This window comes from Varanus komodoensis, unplaced genomic scaffold (genome assembly GCF_004798865.1).
Source record: "Varanus komodoensis strain SLA01 unplaced genomic scaffold, ASM479886v1 scaffold58, whole genome shotgun sequence".
Classification (NCBI taxonomy): domain Eukaryota; kingdom Metazoa; phylum Chordata; class Lepidosauria; order Squamata; family Varanidae; genus Varanus; species Varanus komodoensis.
This window is the reverse complement of record NW_025336197.1, coordinates 3,209,954-3,234,679: the sequence shown is the minus strand read 5'-3', so window position 1 is coordinate 3,234,679 and position 24,726 is coordinate 3,209,954. Positions and strand designations below refer to the sequence as shown.

At 40.1% G+C, this 24,726-nt stretch overlaps 1 protein-coding gene across 1 annotated transcript in view; it reads left to right on the top strand.

The window, feature by feature from the left end:
* The window catches only part of THRB (thyroid hormone receptor beta), a 157,886-nt gene that overhangs the window by 14,651 nt on the left and 118,509 nt on the right, over nucleotides 1-24,726 (top strand). Inside the window, exon 2 of the mRNA XM_044449431.1 lies at nucleotides 15,922-16,034. The gene's annotated coding sequence lies outside the window, so the exon portion shown is untranslated. The remainder of the gene's footprint in view (nucleotides 1-15,921; nucleotides 16,035-24,726) is intronic.

Genomic DNA, 24,726 nt, shown 5'->3' with positions numbered 1-24,726 from the left:
TATTATCGGTTGCTTACCAAGTATATCTGCATACAAAGTATTCCATAATCCTCTTCTGTCCACTGTAAGGCTGCTGTTATGCTTATTTCACAGAAGAAGGACTCTGCCAAAGGAGCAATTACTTATTGAGGGGCATTCAAGATATAGGACAGTAAGGATTTGCATATGGCAAAGACACTGAAGTCATGGTGCCCAGGGACACCTTCATCTGACCCTGGGGCATTTAGTATACTATTTCGGAAGCCTTAATTTCAAACTGCGGTGGGAGTCATGTGCTTGCTCCATATCCCTTAGATGTATCATTCAGAGGTCTTCTCCCTGACTGATATTAAACTTGTTTCCGTTGAATGTGCCCATAGTTTTTCACCTACAGCATATAAACCAGCCTCCCATAATCTGGCACCTTCCAGATGTGCTGGACTGAAACTCCCAAAATCACAGCCAGCATTGGTTGTGGGGAATGATGGGCGCGGCAAACCCTTTACTTCGCATTAGTCTTACTTTGCTAAATTGCACTGTTTTTGATTTAGAGGTTTTTAGGATGGTGTTCACAAACCCATATTTTAATCTTGCAGTACTATAATCCAGCTATTATTTTGGCAGAAAGCGTCTTTTTCCTCATGCTTACTCATAATTTTTGTCACCTTATGTAACAAGGCATCAGAGCTCACATTGAACGCTGTGCTTAAAATAATTGTTCAGAAGGCATTCTATCTCTCCCTCCCTCTCTCTGAATTGTGCCTTGAGTATATCTGAGCTTTCCATTTCTCTATTTTTCTGTCTTTGTCCTTTTATCTGAAACATCAGTCTTATGTTGACACATAAATATATAGCATGCGGGTATGCATTTGTATGATAATTCACACCGAGGTTGACTTTTTCAACACTTGGAATTTAACTCACTAGCATTTTATTTACCTCACACATCATTTGTTTGGGTAATTTTTACCCCATCCAGTACCCAGAGGGTCTCATCTACCTCCTCACTACAGAACATGCAGGCCGGAATCCAGAGAGCTGCTTGAGGAGCGCCCAAGGATTTATGAACACCCAGTGGGATCTTTGACTTTCTCTCTTTGAAAAACAGGCTCCCATATGAGCATATAACAAATTGCTGTTAACACATCTTTTGGGATGAAAAGCATCTTGTAATCCTGCTTTGCTGTTTTTTCCTGAGTAGGAGCTCAAAGCCCTGCTGAGTGAATTTCAACCAGAAAAGAATGCTTTCATGAACTAAAGCTTATTTTGGGGATGAGATACCAGAATTTATTTGGCCAAGCACTAGTATATTAGTCTGTCTTTATTAGAACTGTGCTGAGTATTTCAGGGTGTGAAGAGGAGCCCACATGCATTGGGCATTTGGGCATGGCTTTCATATGCACCCCTGCCACTATCCACTTTTAGGTCTTGGGCATACAGGTGAATGCCTGAACATGAGTAGCACGTGTGGCAGGAACTAGTCCTCCAGGAAATAAACATTCATGGATTTCTTGTTTTATCCCACCATCACTTGTAGACAGGCTGCCCCTCTTTCTAGTTCATGTGCATCTTGGTTCAAAATTGGTCAGTGTGAAAAAATAGATTAGTGAAAGAGTTATTGCAAATGTTAAACAACTTATATATAGAGGACTTTTCCTTGTACTTGGGTAGTTGCAAACCTATTAATCTAAGAGTGCCTTTTCATTTACCCAATATTTTAACAGTCAGTTTTATTTTACTCTACCTCTGAATTTAGCTGCAATGGTGGGAGTGGGATTTTGTATTATGTTTTATTGTATTATGGTATTTATTAATGGGATTGCCATGCATTCATTATATGTGTTTTATTTTAACTGCCCAGGGAGCCTGTGAGCTGATGGGTGGTGAAGAAATATAATAAATAAATCAATACTCTTTTCCTTTCAAGGGCCACTCTCATAACCACTTCAAACTGCATTAGATTCCACAGGAGTCACCAGTTCAAAACTGATTTCGTGGACCCAGAGGAACTTGATTACTTTATGTCTTATGAACAGAAACAAAACTATGAGGAGTAATTTCATTTAAATGATGATTTAAGTGAAACAGCTTCAACTTGGACAAAACCATTTTTAAAAAGAACAACAACAGCAACGGTGTTTTGAGTCACTTTCACTGAACACAGTACATTTTTCCAATTGGTTTTCTCAAGGTGGTGAAACCTTTGATTACTATATAGCAAATGATATATTATTAAAAATAGAAGATGAAGGCAGAAGTTTGGAGGGGGAAGAAGACAATGCAGCACGTCTTCCAATAACGACAACTGTTCTTTGTTCAGGAAAGTGGAATAAAATTAGAGGGATCTGGCTGAATGCATGTCCACAGGGTGCTGTCTTCCTTCTTGCCCTCTCTCTGCACTGCTCTAATTTTACATTAATGCATTAATGAACTGGAATGATGAGGGTTGTGTAAGAACAGAAAACAAGCCATATTAGATGAGACCAAGGGTTCATCTTGTCCATCATTTCCTTCTCAACCAGATGCCTGTGGCCAGCCCACATGTAGGTCATGGGTGCACTGACAACTTCCCACACATGTCCCCCACTACCTGGTAGTCCAAAGCATACTCCCTCCCATACTGGAGACAATATACATCCATAATGGTTAGTTGCCATTGACAGACTTCTTGTCCATGAATTTCTCTGATTCCCCTTTAAAGCCTTCCAAGTTGGTGGCCATTACTACATTTTGTGGAAGTAAATTCACAGTCTAACTGCATGCTGTCTGAAGAAGCCTCTGCCATATTTGTCCTGAATTCCACGCTATTTAGCTCCATAGGTTGGCCCCACTGGGTTCTAGTATTACGGGAGGGCCTCTCCACTTACTGAAGTTGAAATCATCTGAACGCACCATCAAGGATGTCTGAAGTATGAGAAGGAAATTGGAGTACCTGTTGTGTGTAAGAGCAGACTGCAGTCTCAGACATGGTGCAGATATGGTCCCTTGAGATTTATGAAGAAAAGTAATCAGTGTTGCCACTTAGCATCTGGTTTGGACCCAGATGAAAAATCTCTGTGTTCAATTGGTCACAGTCCAGCTTTGATGATGACAGAAGACAAAAAGAAAAGATGCTAGGGAATATGGGATAGGGTAGAGTGAGGTAGGGACGGTATGAGGAAAGTCTCTGTTGAAAAAGTGGGTTCTGAGGAAATGTATAGCTTCATAACAAATTTTTAGCGAGGGACCATATTTTGAGCTCCTAGGGATGGGAGTATAGCAACATTGTCTGTGCTCACCCACTTCCATTACAACAGATGCTTTGGCAGAGCCCTTTTTGTGCATTTGCCAAATGACATACAAGGAAGATCACGTATTTGTGTTGCATGAAACGGGATGACCTCTGCTACAGTCTATGTTGCCACTACCAATGGAGCTTGAAAAATTAACTAAACTCATAGGGACACAAAAATGACGAAAACAGAATCTGAGGGCTTCTACACACTTTGATAGAAATTTATTGACTTGATTGGCAGAGGAAATCACTAGGATGTCATAGACAGAATGGCATAGAAATTAGATACAACAGGTATGAGCATTAGATAATTACAATGGAATCTTAAACCCCCAGTGAACTTCTGTGGATAAAGATAAGGATATTAATATATTCCTGTTAACTGTAATTAGATAATTAATGTAATGTATATGTTTAGCAGTTGCAAGGTGTAATATATTCTACATGCTAATTGATTATATTGAAAAAAATTGATTTAAACATAAAAAAATAAAAACAAACAAACAATGGAGATAAGGGGCTAACAAATCCTGAAAAGTTAAGGCTTATAAGAAAAAGGAGATGTTTGTGTTGGATTGGTGACAATGGAATGTCACTTAGGAAGGACTGAACTGCTGGGGAAGGCCAGCCTTGTCATTGGACTGAATCCAACATCCAGTGAATGGCCTTCCACTCGTGCTGCTGGACTTTCCCTTGTTCTTTGGGACTTCCTCTTGTTCTTGTTCTCCTACCCCATGCATCCCTCCCAATTCTGTAGAAAGGAGAAGATAGGAGGGTTCCTAAGATCTGGATCAGACTCCCTTTGCGTTGCTGCTGGATACCACCCAAAGAGCCTTTGGCTATTGGGCAGTATCATAATGAAATAAATACATGATTAAAATTTGTTCTGCTGTACATGTGATGGGGAGTGAACTGAAATAGCAACAGATTGCCGGTAATTCAATTTCTTATTACTACATATTTACTTCATGAGTGATGAGGTGAATGAATGATGCTTATGGATTTGCTGCCTCTGATACCAAGATATTTTAAAAAGTTGTTCTTACGGAGTGAGGTGCTTAAGGGAAGTTGACCACTTGTTTTTCTTTGGCCATCCCACCATTAAACAGTAAATGGACAGAAAATGGCAGGTTGTTTGTTTGTTTATTTATTTAAACCATTTTTATGCCGCCCCATTCGCAAAAAGCCTCGGGGCGGCTTACAACAATAATGAATAAACATAAATAAACAATTTGTACAATTAGAGTTAAAAAACCAGAAGCATCTTGACATATACCTAACAATCCCATAAATACAGTTCATAAGTTAACAATTAAAATAACTTTTAAATAAAAAGGTCTTGGCCTGGCGCTGAAAAACAAATAACGACGGCACCAGGCGGACCTCTCTGGGGAGCGCATTCCATAGGTGGGGTGCCACCTATGTTCACTAGAAAGAATAAAAATATTTGTTCACTAGAAAGTGGGTGCTTTCCCCCTCTTTATAAACAAGTGAATCATGCACAGTTCAGGAGCCAATTTGAGCAACGATGAAATCACTGACAAGTCCAAATAAATGTAAGCCACTTGCTTTCAAGCAGTCTCCAGCATAAGTAGCATCTTTCCCTGCATCTTTTTAGTCCTGCACAACCGAAGTATTTGATATTATATGGCAAATGATATACTATTAACAGAACAATGTGAAGACAGATTTCAGAACAGATCTGACAAAATATGCCTACAGATTCTTCATGTGAAATCAAGTTAGGCTATTCCCTGAAGCAGGTGTGGTTCTCTGGCTTGACAAAGGGAAGGCAGGCTAATTTTTGTTGGGCAAAGTTAGCAAACAGGCAAAGATTTAGCACTATAGACAGTTTTACCCACAAGCTATTCTTTCTACCCCTTTCGAATACTTCTGTTTGAATACTTCTGTTTGCATACTTCTATCATTTCTTCAGAATTGATTGCAATTCCTGTTGATTTCAATGGGTCTTTTCTAAGCATACCTGGATCCAAGCAAGAATTTGCAAGAATTCCCATTTAATCTATGGCTGACCTGCATTTGAAACTGGTTCCCCCAAAGTAATACACTGTTGTGCCCTTTTGAACCTGCTACCTCCTCTGACTGGATTGCCTCTGCCTTGGCATGTAGACTCTCCAATGGGTGGCTTGATGGCATTTAAAATAATAATTGTTTTTATTAATTTTTCAATCTAAAATACAACCAAGAAAAAAACTTACATCTAAAGCAGAAACATATAAAATTAAACATAAAATTAAAATAATGCCCTGCCTCCCCCCACCAGCAGGACCAATGATGCATGTTATATTTAAAAAAACCTCATTCAAACATTTCAGAACATTCCCCTCTTCCAAAACTGAAATTACTCTTTCAAAGGCTCAAATACTTTCCGCTTTTCCAAAACATAATAAGTACACTCCAGATGTCATTAAATATATTTTATATGCCCTTTCCTCTTTCTAATCTCACAATTAATCTCACAATTATTAATTCATAATTAATAGCTATATTCCCAACTTCTCTATACCAATCAGACAATTGATAATCATATTTTACGATTCTGAGCTATAATTAAGAATTGCAGGGCGTATATATGTAAACTTAGTATTTTACTATACCATTAAGGAACCTCTTTCTAAAATTTCATTATACATTCACATACCCTGGTGGCATTGTTTCTGAGTGTGCAACCCAACTCATTTCTCTCAGATCATGACCATGTGCGAACCATATTACTGTTGCTTGGTAGTGTGCCAGGCAGGAAAACAATGTTCAGTGTGCAATGGAAGAGTCCCCCTTTCCAAGTTAGGGAAGGAGTTCTTAAAATGGGAAACTATCATAGTTGGAATAGTTGCCTGCTTGCTTGCTTTATTTATTTGTTTGTTTGTTGTATTTATAGTCTGCTTTTTTCTTACAATGAAGCCAAAGCAGCTTATATCATTCTTTTCCTGCTCTCAGTCTTATCCCCTGTGATGTAGGTAGGACTATGTGTGATTGGCCCAAAGTCACCCAGTTGGTTACCTGGCCAAGCAGAGACTAGAATCCATTATGCCTGACTCCCAGTCCTGCACTCTTAATCACTGGCTCTCTGCTTTATCTGATTGATATGAGCAATACTTTAGGTGTTAAATGTATGAATAGTGGCAAAGGTGGGCAAATTTTCACATCATTACTTTCTATAAAGATAAGGGCATTATCCTATATCAACCTACCTTATCATAGAAGTTATCAGATGGTATGCTACTGATGGTTCTTGCATGGATGTATGACTTGAATGAAATCTACGAGGACAAGAATCTTCAGTGTAGTGGCTGTCATTCTGTGGAACATTCTGTCTTTGGAGATCAGGCAGGCTCAAACACTGTTCTTTTCAGTAACTTGTGAAAATATTTTATTTCAGGAAGTCTGCTTGGAATGGCCAACCATTTGTTTAATTGGTCTTTTGTGGAGCAGGGGCTTTTAAAAAAACCTTTTAATATGGTATTGTGTTGTTTTCATCTTTTATTGTTTACTGCCCCAGGATCTGTTTACAAGTAGAAGAGTATATAAACTTTGAAAAGAAATAAATGCATAAAGATACTGAAGGTTGGAAAAAATGGCATCAATTGAGAAAGAAATATTGGAAAGGGCAACAGTTAATGTGTTGAGACCTACGTGTTGTCACAGATCTTTACCAAAGACCATCACTAATTCAGAGTCCAATTTGAGTTCTATTATTGCACTTACAATGATTTTATGTTACCAAAAGAAAGAAAGAAGCTGTGAACTGATTGCTTCCATGGAAACTGTCTTTTTAAAAATAATACTACTTGGCATGACCAATAGATTTCAGTGCTCACACAATTTTGTTTTAAAATCATAATTTAATTAGCTAGGGAGAAAATGATGACTAAGTACTATTATGTGTTTGTGTTAGGCTATTACAATGATCACATCATTAAAGCTGAACAGTTTTTTCATCCCTATGAACTGGGACATGTATCTTTTTTTTTTTAACTTGCTCTGGAATATCATTATAGGTGGTTATCACACAGATTCTAATGCATCTTGTGTCAGTTAAATTCCTAGATAATTTTTGCCTCTTGATAAAGGGGTATGTGAATGAGATCTCTCTTTTCACATTACTTTGACAGGTGGTTCCAGTAACAGACATGCATCCTTTAAATGAAAGAGCTGAAATGGATGGAACGCAAGCCACAAATGAAGGGCATTTTTGCAGATGGTTTGAACAGGCTCGTAGATAAAAGATTTCAGTCCATTAAATGAAATGGAGAGCATAATGCTGCAGACTTAACAGCTGATAAGTGGATTGTAAAATTAGACACTTTGCAATATTACAGTATTTCATTTAATAGCAAATTCTGATTTTAAAGTGATGTTTTCATGCAGAGAACAAGTTGTCCAGTGTGGACCTTAGTGTAACTGAAGTTATTTCTTCACTGCCCCCTGAATTAATAGGAAGTAGAGGTGAAGTCCCCAAAGGAGCTTGTCACTTCTGAGGATGGTATGTCATGCTTCTAAGGCAAAGATTCTCAGCAGGCTTAAATTCATAATTTTAATTTAGTGAGTTTAAGAGTAAGTTGTTGGTGAGTATTCTCAATATCCAGTTCTATGCCTACTCCAGTTCTGTGGTATATGAAGGATCTACTGCCCAGGACATAGAACTAGCACTTCTAAAAACAAAACGGGAAATGAATGGAAACAGGTTTTTCCAGAACCAGGCAGGTCAGCAGAGCTCTGCTGACCTTTGCTGTTTAAGTTCTTAAAGTTTCTGTTCTTTCAGCTTGCTTCTGAGACCAATAGGTTCCCCATTGCACTGCTTGCACATGGACACATTGGATATTAACATTTATTTGGATGATGCATCATGCATGTTTAGGAAGACGGCAGAAGAATTTCAAACAGGAATCGGAAAGCATATGAGATGAGTAGGCTGCTTTTTAAACAAACTAACAAGCTAGAACCCTTCTGTTTCATCCATTGGTCTTTAAATATATAATACAAGAGTGTATTCCATGAACCTTTTAACAGTCAAGTTTTATTTATTTGTGTATTATATTTAAACATATTTCAATTAAAATATTTAAAATATTTTTTCACTACCTTTTCAGGAACTTCCTTTTCCTTAATGAGGTTTGCAAGTTAAATCTATAAAACACTACACTATAATATGGAAGTAGCTAAAACAGTGGCGCAAAACATTTAAACCAACAGCAACAGTAAAAATAAAAACATCATAATGGATATCAATTAATTGAAAAACAGAGTGTAACATTCAAGCCTGTAAAGCCCATTTAACTATCATCAGGGAGGAAGCCACATGTACATTTTGTGGTGGGAAATTCCACAGGTATAGGGCCACCACAGAAAAGACTCTATCTCTCATGCTCACCACCAATAGATCTGGGAGGGTGGCTTGTTGCTGTTTCGATACTGTGGCCTACAACTCCCTTCACCTCTTGCCACAGTGCTGAGGAACAATGGGAGATGTTAGCCAAAACATGGGGTTCTTGGTTGCTTATCAATATTCCACTCTTTTTAGTGGATATAACCAATTTTCCCACACAGTTCACTGAAAGGAATAGCAGCGCTATTGTGACTCTGAGTAGATTTGGAACTGTCACATGCTGTCACTGGTCTTGGATAACAAGAACCAAGATGCTTTTAAAAGATTCAAAACAGAAAATGTGGATGTTTCTGTATAATTCTTCACTAAATATTTATCTGTTTTAACAGCACAGTATGCTATTCTTAGCTACTCTAAGATTCTTAGCTAGTCTTTTCTGAAATTATGCTATAATTAGAAATTGTATTGCATTATTTCAGCTTCGGAATATAATCACTGGGGAGCCAGGTTGGTGTAGCCCTTAGAGTGTTTGGATTGAGTCTCAAGAGATTCAGGTTCTAGGCCCACTTGGCCATGATGCTCACTTGAGTGACTTTGAACCAGTCACTGACTCTAAGTCTAACCTACCTCTCAGGGCTGTTGTGAGCATAAAAGGAGAGTAGAAGGTCATATAAGCTGTCGTGGGTTCCTTGCAGTGGGGAGAAAAGTGAATATAGATGTAATAACTTGGGCATGAGTACCAATTGTCATTACCTATAGCCCAAATAGCCCTTGAAACATCAGTGCATACCCAGTCCTGTGCAGTATGTGGATACTGTCTGGAACTTCTGCAAAAGCTTCTATTGATAAGCAGCAATTAGAGGGCTATTCTGCTTTTTCAGAAGCAAGGGCCCTCTGTGCGGGTGGCAGGGCTGCACATGTGCAACCACACACACAAACATTTTCACACACAGCTTCTCCTCTGGAGCCAGGCTATTGCCTGTCTAGCTCTCCTGGAGGTGCCATGATCGAACCTGAGACTTCCAGTGCCTGTGCCCTGATGCTGAGCCACAGTCCTTTCCCCAGTTCTCAAGTAATTCACACTCACCATAAAGGCAACAGAGCTTGGTGTTGAAGCAGTATCCCTCCAGTCTCCAGATGGCAACAGACGCAATGGTGTTGCAGCAGTATAAAGGTGTTGAAGCCCCCTCCAGTCTCCAGATGGTTTTCTCTCTCCTGTGGGTGGGTGGGACATGCTCTAAGGTCTCCAAGTTCATTGTAGTTCATGAAAACACATGCTTTAACATTGTCTGTTTCTCATCGTCTAGTTCCATTCAGGTACTTCCCCCCACCTCTCCTATTTACATCAGAACAGAGTCTCTTTATCCATCTGGACACTTGTCCAGCACTTCAACACAGTGCTCTTGGGCACCTGGCCTGTCATCTGGAGGCAGGTGGGCAGAACACCTGCAATTTGATTCACTTTGGAATTTCAATCGTTCTGTAGAGTGGTCTTCAGAGGTGCCAGCTATTCCCCCTGTTCATGTATCTATTTCTCTCTGTTTTTACTAGAATCCAGTCTTCTGTACAGCACACTGAATTTAGTTGTCAGTTGAGAATCTAATGTACATATCTTGCATCCATTTACCTTTGTTGCTGCTTTATGGCAAACGAAGGTTTTTTAAGAGAGGTTGCCAGATGCATGCTGTGAGAAGTAGACAGGGCCGTGGAGGGAAGATGATTTTAAGACAGCAGCTTACATAATAGAAATAGAAAAATGTCACTGTGGATTATACTAGTTTCACTAAATGCTTCTGTACTGAAAACAACTTTTTTCCCCTGCTGTGCTGAAATACAGGGCTATTGTCTTCTCCCCAGCAGTGCTAAAGCAAAGGTAATTTCAGTTCAGTTCATTTTACCCCCATCCGATAACCTATATAGTGCTTGCAAGAAACAACCAGTGCAAAACCCCCATAATACTTTATTTATTTATTTAAAGCATTTTTATGCCGCCCCCATCGCAACGAAGCCTCAGGGCAGTTCACAACAGGGTGCAAAGTACATAAATACATAAATAATAATATAACAATTTTAAAAAACTGTTTAAAAGCCCCGGTGCATCTCGGCTAAAAATTTAAAATTCTATTAATTCAAATAATTTAACAATTAAAATAAGTTTTAAATAAAAAGGTCTTAGCCTGGTGCCAAAAAACAAATAACTACGGCACCAGGTGGACCTCTCTGGGGAGCGCATTCCATAGATGGGGCGCCACCACAGAGAAAGCCCTCCTTCAGGTATTCACCCTCTTAATATTCACAGAGGGTTCCCGGAGAAGGGCATCTGTTGCTGATCTCAAGGGGGAGGAGGGCATATATGGACGCAAGCGTTCCTTTAGTCCAGTTGACTGTTTCATGTTGCTACTTAGGTTCCCATCACAAATACTTCTGCTACCATATACTCCTGAGAAGAAATTTAGAAGCAAAGAAATGTCCAGTGCATTCATATAGTTTTCAGCCATATTTCTCAGTTCCCCTTGTGCTTAGTTATTTTTTTAAATCAACTCTACCAACTCTTGGGGTCAAGGGGATGAAGTCAAGGGTGCTGAATAATTTGGGGTCAGTTGTAATCCAACGGCAAAGTAATGGAATCAACGAGTCCCAGGCAAAGCCCAGGAAAGGATGTGCTTTGTTTAACTAAGATCCCCAGCAATAATTACAATTCTTACACACACATTCCCTGCCACCAAGCAATGGATAATAGAATCAAAGCTTCAGTCATGCCAGAAAGAATGAAGCAAGATGGGCATAACTGAAGAGGGTCATCGCAGCAGCAGGATGACAAGTGAATCCAATGGAGAGAATCCAAAACCCATACAGAGCAGTCAGTGAGCCACAAACAACAGCCCAGCTTTCAATAGATAGGGATATGATCAAACAATGAAGGATCTAGCCAAGGTACTCTTTTATGTGCTCCCTCCCACCCTCTCATGCAATCCACATTCTTTTACACACAGCCTGCTTGTATTTTTTAAAAATCCAGACTGCTCTGGTCTGTCAGACGTAAATGTCCCACAGCTGACACTCTCTCAGTAATTGTCGAGAGAAAATTAACTATACCAGTATGTATGTATGTATGAATGTATGTATGTATGTATTTATTTAGAAAATTTCTATGCCACCCCATTCGCCGAAGCCTCGGGGCAGCTCACAAATATATTCGGGGCGGCTCACAAATATTGATAGTTCATTTGTAAAGCAGCCTGACTGGCATGTTTTCAGTGTGCCTGCATTGCTGTTGAGTAATGTTCAGCTTGTTATTCACTAGAAATCCTGAATCATTTTTGAAAATGCCGTTAACTATTCCTCCCCAGTATTCCTCCCCACCCACATAGGCTTTTGTGATTGTTTTTCTTATGCTCTTCTATATGTCCGTGCTGGATTCCATTTCATAGCTTACATAGCTTATGTCAAATATTTAACCTGTGTCACTGGTTCACTTATGTTTTATATCTTTGGATTGCTAAATTCTGGGTGTATGAGAAGTCTGATGAAATACAGGTCCATAAACAAAGATGGGGAAATTCTGGCCAGCAGCCCATTTGTTAAATGAGCCCATTTATTAAATGAGTTGGCCCCAAAGCAAGCTGACCATGTGCCCATTTTTACAGACTTTGGAGGGCTGCTGGAAGACTTGGTTTTAGGTTGGAGAAATGTTCTGTGTGAAGGGCTGCCCCATCCAAGTTCAATATAAAGATTAGAAAATGACATAAAGCAGAGTTGAGCTTGCTGTTGCTCATCAAGAATTAGCTCTGAACAGCAAGCTAAGTCTTGCATACCGTGGTGAGAGGCACATTATATCTATTTAAATTATGATGATGATGCAAAACTGTGTCCTGTTTTGTCCACTCTTTTGGGTGGGGTGAATCATAAGAGGCCACCCTAAGGTAGAGAATACTCAGAATGGAGAGACATGTCCTTAAGCATAATTAAGCAGAAATATTTTTGTGCTTTATATGCCTATGAATCACTGTGTCATAGCTGTGCTGATTTATCTCTGCCTCTGACTGTCACTGAGAATAACCCAGCAGGTGGCAGGCTTTAGATTCAACTGTTGGACCTTTTGTACACCCAGCAAATTGACACTTTATGCCTGGGGTTCAGTGAAAAACTTCTGCTTCTTATTCTGTGCAAAATCTAAACTGATGGGTCTTTATTGCCTTAGAACTTCTCTGAATTCTCATGCTGCAGCAGCTTCCCTCTCTACAGGAGAATGTAAGCTTTGGGTTAAAGGAATTATACACTTAATTCTATCATCTGTTCTTCCTCCACTTTGTCAGATAAAGGCTGCCTTTTCTGACAGCTAAACAGCTATCAAGGGACAGGTTCTTCTCTACAGAAGAACTGAGGCTGGAGGAAATAGCAGGAAATACGTTTCCTGACAAAGAATATGTAATTCACACTTGGTTTCACTGTATTTCTGGTTAGAACAATGATTCTCAGTATGGCCAGGTGGTGATCGGATCAGTAAGCCTACAGCCTCTACAAAAGAAAGATCCTCACTTGTTCCTCCATGTCCTATTTGACAGTCCCTCCCTTGCATAAAGTGGGGGGGGGGGGGGAAGACTTGGTCCGTAAAAGATTGCCTGAATTAACTGTCATCTTTTGTGGGATCTTCCAGTCTTTCAAATTTGAAATGCTGCATTCACAGTGGAATCAGGATACAGGGCCTGTTATTTGTAAGAGAGATAAGCTCTGTGCTTCCTTTTAAGGTTAGATATACTGGGTACCCCACTCCCTGTGTGTGTGTACCCTAATAATTGTAAGTAGAAGAACAAAAATATTAGTAAGGTGCTGCACATTTGTTCATATTCATGGTCATGCTATTAAATAGCAATTTGTTCTATATAACATTCAGTGTAAATAGTGTAGATTGGAGTCTGGCTAACTTTCTGGGGTTTTAGCTACAATGTCTATTATCCCTTCTTATTAGTTGTGCTGGCTAGTGGTGATGAGTAATGCTGGCTACAAAATGCTGTAGTAGTGGCTGTTCTAGATAGTCTGTTCCTGTTTGATGCTAGAAAACTCACTGATAAGTTTTTCTAGGCGTCAAAAAATATACTTGGCTCACTTGCCTGCTCTCTGATATATATGATGAATGTGCAAACTTCCTCCCAACTTTGAAGATGCAGACATGCTTGAAATTGTCTGAGCACCTGTGTGGCAGGTTCTGCCGCTTCTCCAGATTTAAAGCAAAGAGGAAAGCTGGGTGTTGTTTGCCTGATGCATGGCCAAAGCATCTGAAAAGAGATGCAGGCTCAAATCAGCAACCTCTCCCACTGCTGTCGATGAGATAAAGGATTGGATGCTGCTATCCAGCAATACCCTCTATACCTGTGGGCAGCAGTACTTGACAGTACCACACTGCCATCTGGCCATACCTGGAGTTGGGGGGCAGCTGAGAAACCAATAGGCACCACTGCCCAAATGCTCTGTGGCAGATGCAAGAGTTTTTATCATGGATGTTCCTGTAAAATATATTACAGCAGCCCTCAGGGGGCTCAATAGTATCCTTAGGGGTAGCACATAATAGGCCCCCTAGTGGCCCTGAACAGCATTGAAGATTCAAGAGAGGCAGCAAGTTGTTTCCTTGTCAGTGTCACCACCCTTGAATATACCTGACCATAGGCACACACCAAAGTTTGATTGTATGCACCATGAGTTTTTCTCAATTCTGCTCTGTTGCTTTTAGCTGTCTGGGTTTTACCATGGGACAGCAGGAACTCTGCTCTGGAACTCTTGCACTCAGGAATGGTTGTGTTAACTGCTTGGTTCATTTCAGTATTCCAGGATCAGCTGGGGTTTCAACAGGAGAGCCAGCCATGTCAACCAGATATATATGAAGAAATGTTCTGTAAGAACAAAAATATAGATAGAATTCATTCATTAAAAAACCTGTGAGAGTTTGTGGGCCATTTACAGTAACAAACCCTACTGAGACTCATGCCTGGTCTAAAAGCTTTTTGCTAAAGAATGGTATATTAAATAAATAAATAGAGTCTGCATTATGGCTCAGCTATCACATTTCTGTGTAGAAATTAGAATCCTTTGGTCAATGGTTTATTAGATTTCATTCTATTTTGTTTGTTTTTTAAATTCATCTCAATAAGCTCATTTCCCATGTTTGGGGTAGATTCAGATTATGGTGTGTACTTTTCCTTGCCTAGAATCTGATAGCTAGATGAAGTAGTAGGAGTCCAGTAGAACTTGAAAGACCGTGATGTTGCTGTGGCATGCCCTGTTCTGATGAAACCTTTGTGTACTTGTCTGTCAAGTTCTGTATGCAGAAGGGCCTACATTGTTGGCATCAACAGTTAACAAGAATCCAGTAGCAAGTTATGTGTATGACCCCTGGCTGGCACCAAGGCTGGTGTCAAGGGTAGGCACAGGTTGGCACATGTAACAGGCCCACACTTCCAGGTGCTCACTGGCAAGAGTCTCCTGGAATGGTACCAACTTGTCACCACTCCAGCCTTCTTGGTCTCCTGCCTCTTGCTGTAGCCCCAGCCATGGTGATGTTGGTGAAGAGCAGCAGTAGATGCCCATGCCGGCTTCCTCCCTGGTTGAGCATGCCAGTGGCAGCAAGGGTGATAAAGAGGACGAAGAGGAGCAGCAGCTGGGGACCACGATTGTGGGAAGGTGGACTTACCAAGGAAGCGGGGGCATGGAGAGTGGCTTACTCAAGCCTCCCACCAAAAACCTGGAGCCAGAGACCCTGGAGAGCTACTTCTAGTTGGATTAGAAATTACTAGATGAGTTGATGTTGTTGTTAAATTTCTATACCACCCCATAGCCCAGGCTCTGCAGGTGGTTTAGACATGCATATGCATGTTGTACTGCAATGGGAAGGTGGGGCAATCTTTACAATGACTTAGGCACTCTTTTGCCTTTTCTCCAGTAGCTGAAATCCCTCTGAATTTCACTTAGAAATCATTGCTTTTCTAAGTTAAGTATAAAAGTGCTGAAGTTCATGAACTCTGAATTCATGAGAAATACCATTTCACTTTCTATACTGTACAAGCAGACACACAGACATCTTGCTACAAAAATGCAACTGATAAAGGTCAGGGGTGAGTTATAGTACAGTTTAGACTGTGTCTGGTAGATCTCTGCATTTCCCTGATCTGTAATGTTCCATTATGAGCAGCTAGTACAGACATGCCTTCAGTCTTTATGGAGTTCATACTTAGATGTATCTACTTGTCTGTGCCTTTTCTAGCTATTTGTATGTAAATATCTAAGAAAGATACACATTTGCTGATGCATGCTATTTTTTTATCATCAGATGCTAAAAACAGAAGACCTGTGATCCCTGTATCTGCACTTATATTTGAAACAGATATGGTTTCTGCCATCTTCCTGCTGATTCTTGTCTCTAGTCTACGGGCTCGTTCAAAGGTCAGTTTTTACAGTGTTTAAATTCTGCTAAATGTTTTAGAAGAAAGTCAGAGTGGATTCTGTGAATACATGGCAGTGTTTTCCTCCAGAGAAAACAGATGCCCTCTTCTGAAATAAACTTTTCAAAATATTGCACAGGGCAGGCTAAGGCAACATTGCCACTTTTTTCCCCCTGAGATCATATAAATAAAACAGTTCATGAGGCCTTGTTTGGGGTGGCTGGAATAACAGAATTAAGGGAATAAAGTGAGAATAAAAATATACAAGTACATCTAATCAGGGTAATGTCTCGTAGACGCTTACAGAAGATTAGGATGTGGCTGTTAGGGTTAAATTAACACATTATTTTGGACAAAAGAAACCAAAACAGGACAAGTTTGTTAGTAAATGGGGAGCCTTTTTTGCTTCCTGCAAAAACAAAACAAAACACAATTACTTCCAGAGGATTATCATACTTTATCTCAAGGAGCGGGGCAGTGCTAGGTACAAAAATGATCCAACACCTAGGCCTGCAGGAAAAAACCAATTCACAGAAATGTGCACATGCTGATTTACATATGCAAATATATGAGCATAATCTGGAATTATGCCCATAATTTGCATTTCAGAGAGGGCAAGCTGATTAACATCTTTCTTGCTTTCAGAACAGAACTATCCAATCTAAACTGCTTGCTTAAAACTTACCCTTCATGCATCCACACTTTTCCGTGGTCTTTATGGCCCAATTCTCAGTGGGGAAGATGGAGTGTCTGGGACTGGCATGCAGACCCACTTCTGGTTTTTCCCCACAGCTGGGGTAGCTTTATGGAAACAAAATTAGAAAGGTCCATGGCAATCTATCTGAAATGTAAGCATCCGATGCACCTGCTCTTCCACTTGTCCCAGTCAGCCGTGCCTCCTACAGTGGCCCAGGCTGCAAATGCAGAGTCAGGCACACTCTGAGAAAGCCAGATGACCGCAGTATTGTTAGGCCATTTCGGACTCTAGACGTAATGAAAATAATGAGCAGACTGTGAAAGGAAAGTAGCAGTCTCTGTCTAGATAAAAAGGCTGGTGTGACTCTCCCTATTGGTCTGCTAATGGAGTAAGTCCTATGTCTCTCAGTAACTGTAATGCTTCTAAGTTCAGAGAGAAGAAACAGACTTGTACTCTGAAAGTTTGGGCCACAGCTAAAAATGTTGCAGGTCCATGCTTAGGCAAGCCAGTTGCTAACACTGCCTATTGATGGCAGTCTGGTAGGGCAAGTGGCCTTCAAGAGATTCAGGGCTCTCCACATGAAAGTTTCAGGGCTCCAGCAATAATGGACCAGTCCCTAACACTACCTCTGTTGGGAAGAGAAGAGTGATCCTGTGGTCACTGGATATCATCTGTGGGGGCATAGAATTCTTTGGTTTTTCAGAAAAAGTTGTCTGCATTAAGCTCTGTCTGTTAATCTGTCCATCCATCCATCCATCCATCCATCCATCCATCTCATTATATTTCTATACCACCCAATAACTGAAGTGCTCTAGGCCTTTTACAACATGTGTACTAAACAGGTGGACTCTAGTGCATTATGTGGGAGCTTTCTTGTACCTATAAAACCTAAAATGGAACCGCTCTTTATCACATTTTATTCTAAACTTCCTACTCTTTCCTCTTTTCGAGGAGCTCAGGGCTCATTTTGGCCCTGTAACAACAACTCTTTATGGTAGGTTAATAGCTTTTCTACATGAGGCATTTAATATGTGCACCTTTTCTCATGTGTTTTTTAGACTATGTTATGATCCTCCTGTTTTGTTTCTGTTTTTCATGAACACTTGCCTGATGTTTATTATTTTTATAGCGGGATTAATGAAATACTATTTCTGAAAAAAGAAAATATTTTTCTACTTGTACAATGGCAATATTCCCCTATGACACAGTACAAGCTATAGATTATGTGGCTGAAAAGCAGGAAAGGAAAAGCTCAGATCTTACTTCTGTGATGAAACTGAAAATAGATACAATAATTAATAGCCTCATGTCAAAAAGTGTAAGTATGACTGGAGCAAGTGTCCAAAGGTGAACTTTGCGGTCAAGCAGAGATTTGAATTCGGTACTCCCAGTGCTAATCATCAGACCTCATTGCCATTTCCCATTAAGTCTGATAGAAACCTCCATTCCAAGTTGGGAATCATACCTATATTCCTTAACCCACAAATTGCTGACATGATTACTAGTTGACTTTGTTTCAGTCTGTGATACTCTAATGCCAGTGAAGTTCATCTGACAGCAGCCATTCCATCAGGCTGCAACAGAGGGAGTGGTGGATAGTAAGTTAGCCACCATCAGCTCTGTTGAGAGATCAGCTTTCTTTGCCTTTTCCTCTCATTGTTTTCATCCTAGCTGGCTATTACACATATTACTGCTTCATTTTAAGAATTGGTGCCAATTGATCTACCCCCACCCCTCAACCACACACACTTTTCACTTCCCATCTCATTGACCATGTTTGTTGTATTTTTAAAATTGTAAACCTGTGGGAAGTGCTGTTCTTGCTGTTGGTTTTCATACTTAAGCCACTTCGGAAGATTTCTTTGACTGAAAACCAGGGTGAACTTGCTTAAATAAATAAATAAGGAATCAATACATGTGAGTGAAAGATTTACAAAGTAGAGGACAACATGTCAAAACATACACATAACACAACAGTTTACCTCATAGGAATTTCTTTATTGTTGAGGACATCAGTGGAGATAGTACTGGATGGATAAAGTCAATATTGTGAAGAATGTTTACAAAGTTTAAACTATGAACTGAGTCATAAGGTTTGGCACAGAACAATGGCAAAATTGTATTTTATTTATTCTTGGTTGTTGTGGCCAAGAGAGCTTTAAAAAGATCAGAAAGTGTTTGTTTTCTGTTTTTTCCCCCAAAGGTATACAAGTAAAACAGATGAAACCCTGTTGAGTCCCTGTAAGAAAAGGATCCAGGGTTGCTCAACAACATGATAATGATGGTCAGTGGTCACACAAGATGTCTTTCCTAGCTGAAGCAGGAGGATGCATATGCTCCCATGTCACCATTGCCTTCCTCCAAACAAGAAGTCAGAGTATTTCCTCCCCAGACTGGCAGTATCCAGGGTACCTCGCAATGCTAGTCTTGTGAAGGAAAACTTCTCAAAGGATGGGATTTGGGCCTGAACACCTTTCTGGAAATTCTTATTGGGCAGAAGACAGGCTTTCTGGAAATGCCACCAGATCTCTCTGTCAGGGAGGGTCCCCAAACAAGAGATCAGACAGGTAGCCTCTCTGCAGAGATGCATCAGTTGGAAAGCCTTCACAGTGAGAGCTCAGGCAGGTGGGCAGGTGAACAGGCACCCTTTTCAGAGCACTTGCCCACCTGACATATCTCTTCGGGAGAAGGCTCAAAGCAAGAGAAGGCAGTGGCTCCTCCTCCTCCTTCAAGGGGTTCTCCTGCTTTAGGATCCTAGCAGTTGTGGCTAAAATCTGGCTTCATTTCCTAGCAGAGCTAAATATGAGTTCTGTTTCAAAATTTGTTCAGCTACAAATTCCTCCAGAATACACACTTAGCTTACCTTAGTGGTCAATGAATCTACAAAACTTCTCATTCTGAGATGGGAAAATGTAAACAACAAAGGGAAAGAGAAGGAGAAATGTGTTATATCTAAGCGACACTATTCTTAGAGTCTGATTCAGCTTCTCCACCACCACTGCCCCAGTCGAGGAAAAGTGAGCTTTTTAAAAAATAATTATCTCTATATCTGTTGATGTTGTTAAGGATAGCAGAATGCATACCATGTGCTGTTCCTGGGTTTGGCAGATACATCTGAGCACATGCTTCTGTGGGTGGAATTGCCATATCAGGTTTTCTGGCAACTGTGGTTAATTTTTAATCCACATTTATGTCCTTTGTATGGTCTTCCTTTTAGAAGTTGTTAATACCTGAGTGAAATCCACTGCTTTTGATTAACCAATAGCTTAATTATCCAGTAGGTTTTGCTGCCCCTTGAACAGGGTGGTTGAGTGCTGTACAACGTATTGTGGACCACAGGAGAAGTGTTTTTCTTACATTTATGTTAATGTGGTGCCTTGTTGTGACCTGTTTTGAACAATCTTTTCCAAGAAACAGGGCTATGCTGTGCCTTAATTTCCACTCTACACATGTTTATCAGATCATTTTTGCATGAGAAAGATCAACATTTTAAAATAAATCTGACAGAATTTTCCTAGTCCCTTGGATACCATGACCTATGACTTTTCTTGTATTCCATATAATATATGCAGCGTTCTTCAACCTTTATTGTTGAACAACAATAAATAACAAGGTTGAATAACAACCTTTATTGTTTAAAGGTCATGTTGCAATTGTTAAACAGTTGCACTTATCTATCATGTTTATCAGGTTGAGTATTCAGTTGGATTTTAGGAAAGGCTAGACTCATTACACTAGCTATTGCTTGAACTAGATCTTAGATTTAGTATGGATATTAATATATCAAAGCTTTCAGCACAGTTACATTGTCTGGTTAAGTTAAAAAAATTCAATTCATAAATGAGCATTCACACTAAAAAATTGGCTTACTCAGGCATACTGAGAAATAAGTTCCTTACTGCGCTCACTAAAGCTTACTCTCAAACTGGCTTTGGCTCATTGTTTCTGGAAAATAAGATGATTTTTAAAAAATTGGAATATTTTAAGAGAAGTTTACTCATACGTATTACAGGAAACAGAGCAAACATGGTCTTTACAATTTAGGAGGAAATTCATCCGTAGCAACTTCAGCTGAGCTATGTTTTACTGTGTTAAAAATGATTAACTGAGAAGTTCCTAACTGGCATTTTAAGAAAGTCAGTGGAACCAAATGATAACTTAGCTTTTGTTGTGCAGGCCCTGTGGTTGGCATGTTTTCAACTTTTTATCTTTTCACGAACATGTTTGTAAACATGGAAAGTGTCCAGTGGCTGTATATGGGAGACAGAGAAAGAGCAAGAAAAAGAGGTATCAGGTGTTATATAATTGTCCACAACTCCTAGTAATTCTGTTTTGGATGTATTAAGGAAGAAGCTTCTCTGAACCAGTCAGGATAACTAGGATTATAGTACCTTGAGATGAGGAAAAGTACCATGAACTTCCCAGAATTTTGTAAGGTAGAACAAAGAATTCTATATAGAAATGAGAACAAAAAGTGTATATTAGAAACATTTGCTTCCATTATAGATTGACCAGCTTCTCATATTGTCTGAAACAATTCTTTGTAGTTCGTATTATCTGTTTGAAACAAACTAATAGATAATATTATTGAAACAAACAAATAATACCATGGGTAATGAAGCTTGCTTATTTAAAGAAACCACAGTGATCATTAATCATTGTCAAGGGAAAAAGATAAACTGTGATTAATGGGAAATGAAAGTGAAAGCTTCCCTCTGTGGCTGCATCAGAAAAGGAGAGGGAGAACAGGCTAGCAAGGCACAGTACAAATTATTTTCATCCCACTAAACTATGGTTTAGTGTGACTATGTTTGACTGTAACATAGGCCACACTTTAAAAGAGGCAAAAACTTTCTTTTGCTGTCTTTTGGTGCACTTCAGTACAAGGAAGGTGATGATTGCTAATGCCATGTAAGTGCTACAGGCTGAGATGCTTTTGCTCATAACTCATACCCTTTTCCATCCTTCTTTTATTTCCTCTCACCAGATGCTGGCAATTTGTGCCAAATGTTATCTGATTTGGCTTTTAGATATCTGTTTTGAAATGCATATTATGCTAATAGGGCAGATGGGCTCAGATAAGAACTCCTGCTCCTGTTGTCACAGGTTATAAACCACATTCTGTAAGCTTAGAGTCAAATCTGAATTAATGTTACTAATGTGTGTTTGTGTGCACAGTTTTCCTTCAGTCAACAACAAATGGAGGTAGCTAAAGTTCACAGAAAATGGAAAGGTTAGTAGATTTGTATGTGTATGTGTTATTCATTCTGATTCATACTAGCTTTTTTCAACTCAGGAATAGATATATTTATTTTTTAAAATGTCCTTCTTGGGATAATTGGCATGCAAAACCTAATAATGTGAGAGATATTTCTGAAATGTGTTTGCCATTTCCGTTCCTTGTGGTTTTGCTGCTGCTAGGTGCTGATCTATTCTGAGAACTACTGATGCTATCTATTAAATGCAGGCATATTTTCTTGAACATTTCTGTTCAAAAGTGTGAGGCAACCTTGAAAAGATATATCTAGATAAAGAACAGGCTCTGTGTTATTACATGTCTTTAACAAAACTTGACTCCAAAGCATATTCTTTGGAAATTTTATGAAAATGCAGCAGCCCATGGTGGACGGTTATTCCACTGTGTGGTTTATTTTGTACTACCTGCCCTGACTCTCAGTTCAAAGTGATGGAGATGCTCCTGAATCATGGATGGGAAACTGTCTGAGGCCACATGATGTCAGGAGTGGGTCTCTGGCGCTCTCTGTTGTAGAGCTCATACAGCTCTTTGGTACACCCAAGTGCTGAAAGTGATGAAATAACGTAGGAGACAGCTGGTGTACAGATGAAGGAGAACTTCCATGAATACAGCAGAAACCTGGTATATTTCTACAATTGGGTATATTTTGAGGCAGTGAGAGTGGCAAAGGTACTATACCTCACTGCCTCTATCCAATCTTCTCTTTGCCACCCAGGGGAGCTTTTCAGGGTTGTCCATGGCTTACAACATTCTGGCCCAGGGACACCTTGGAGACATCTCTGGCCTGCTGTAATCTACTTGATGGAAACTCCCAGGAATAAATCTGTTGGAGACACCAGGACTTGGACTCCAGAGTTCAGCAGTTGAACTGGTGGAAATATCCAGAGCATAGTCTGGCCCAGTTTTATTGGATAAGTTTCACTCAGTACAGCTCAAGGATGTGGACAGGCTGCTTGGACAGATTTGTACCTCCAGCTCTATAGTGAATCCTTCCCCCTCCTGGCTTATAAAAGCCAAAGAGGAAAGAATAACTGGCTGGGCAAGAGAGGTCATCGACACCTCTTTGCAAGAGGGAGTGGTGCTATGCTGCCTTGACCCGGCAAATGTGAACAACTACAGGCTGCTTGCAAATATTCCTATCCTAGGGAATATTCTAGAGAGGGTGGTTGCCAATCAACTTCAGGCACTCTTGGATGAAACTGATTATTTGGACCCATTTCAATTGGGGTTCAGGCCTGGTTTTGGCATGGAAACAGCCTTGGTTACTCTGTATGATGGGACCCGGACAGGAGGAGTGCAACCCTGTTGATACCGTTGGACCTCTTGGTGGCTTTCAGTAACGCTGACCATGGGTATCCTTCTGGAATGGCTGGCTGAATGGGGAGTAAGTGGTACTGTGCTGCACTGTTCCTCTCCTGCTTGGGGAGCTGTCTCCAGGAGGTGGTACTTTGGGAATATTGTTCAGACCTGTGGATTCTCCAGCAAGGAGTTCCTCCGGGGTCTGTTCTGTCCCCCATGCTATTTAATATCAACATGAAACAGCTGAGTGGGTGGCGAGTGTTGCTGTCGGTAAGCTGATGACATGCAGCTCTCTTTCTCCTTTTCATTTTCTGCAGGTGAGGCTGTGGATGTGCTAAACTGGTGTCTGGCTATGATAATGGACTGGATGAGGGCTAACAAACTGAAACTCAATCCATATAAGACTGAGATACTGTTTGTGGATGATTCTTTTGTCCAGATGAGGTGTTTTCAACCTGTTTTAGATGGGGTTGCACTCTCCCTGAAAGAGCAAGTTCATAGCTTGGAGGTGCCCCTTGACCCATCTTTGTCACTTAAGTCTCAGGTGAAATCAGTGTCACAGATCCTTCACTCAACCTCTGGGAACTTCCTCCGAGTACCAATAGAAGGGTGGCAACTAGGGCAGGGTCTTTTCTGTGGTGTCCCACTCCCTGCTGCAGTCTGCCTGGTACCAGATTTGCCATTTTTTCAGTGCCAGGTTAAGGCAGCCCATTTTGCAGCGGCCTTTAAAGACCTCCCTGGCCTGACACAATTATCCAGGTGCCTTTTATTCCTGGCCTGATCTTTTATTGTCTTTGTATTGTTTTTTTAATGTACTTTAAATTAAATTTTCATTCTTGCTAGTGTTTTTGTCTGTTGTATTTTATTGTTTTTATGCATTGTTGTGAACTGCCCAGAGAAATTTGGCTACTGGAAGTTTAGAAATGAAATTGTGATGATGATGATGGATGATATGTGAAAACTTTGCATCTTTCTTGAGGAAGAGCAAAATACAAGTTGAACATTTGTAGAAGTTTAATACATTTGCAATCAAGTAGCAATAAAGATTAGGATCTATTGGAATGCTGAAGAAAAACAATTTCTACCAATTACTTCTGTGTTATCAGAACTGCATGCTTTGTTCCCAATGGGACTTCAAGGGCTTGCACCAGAATGGAAGCTCTCTGTCATATGTTACAGTATGCCTTTCCAGGTTAAACAGCTGTATGAGCCTCCATAAATAGAACTCAAACCAAAAGGAGAAATATTTGGCCAGAAACCTTTGTTTTTTGTTGCTCAGAAAAGCCAGAGCAGTTTTTTTTCTCTAAGAAAAGAACTATGAAGGATGTTGCAAGAGAATGAAGTTGCGACATTGCAAGGTGCCTACAAAATGATGACCCGACAGTTCCAACAGTTCTTCATAGTGCATTGTTTTGGTGGGTGGGGGGGGGGGAGCAGAAT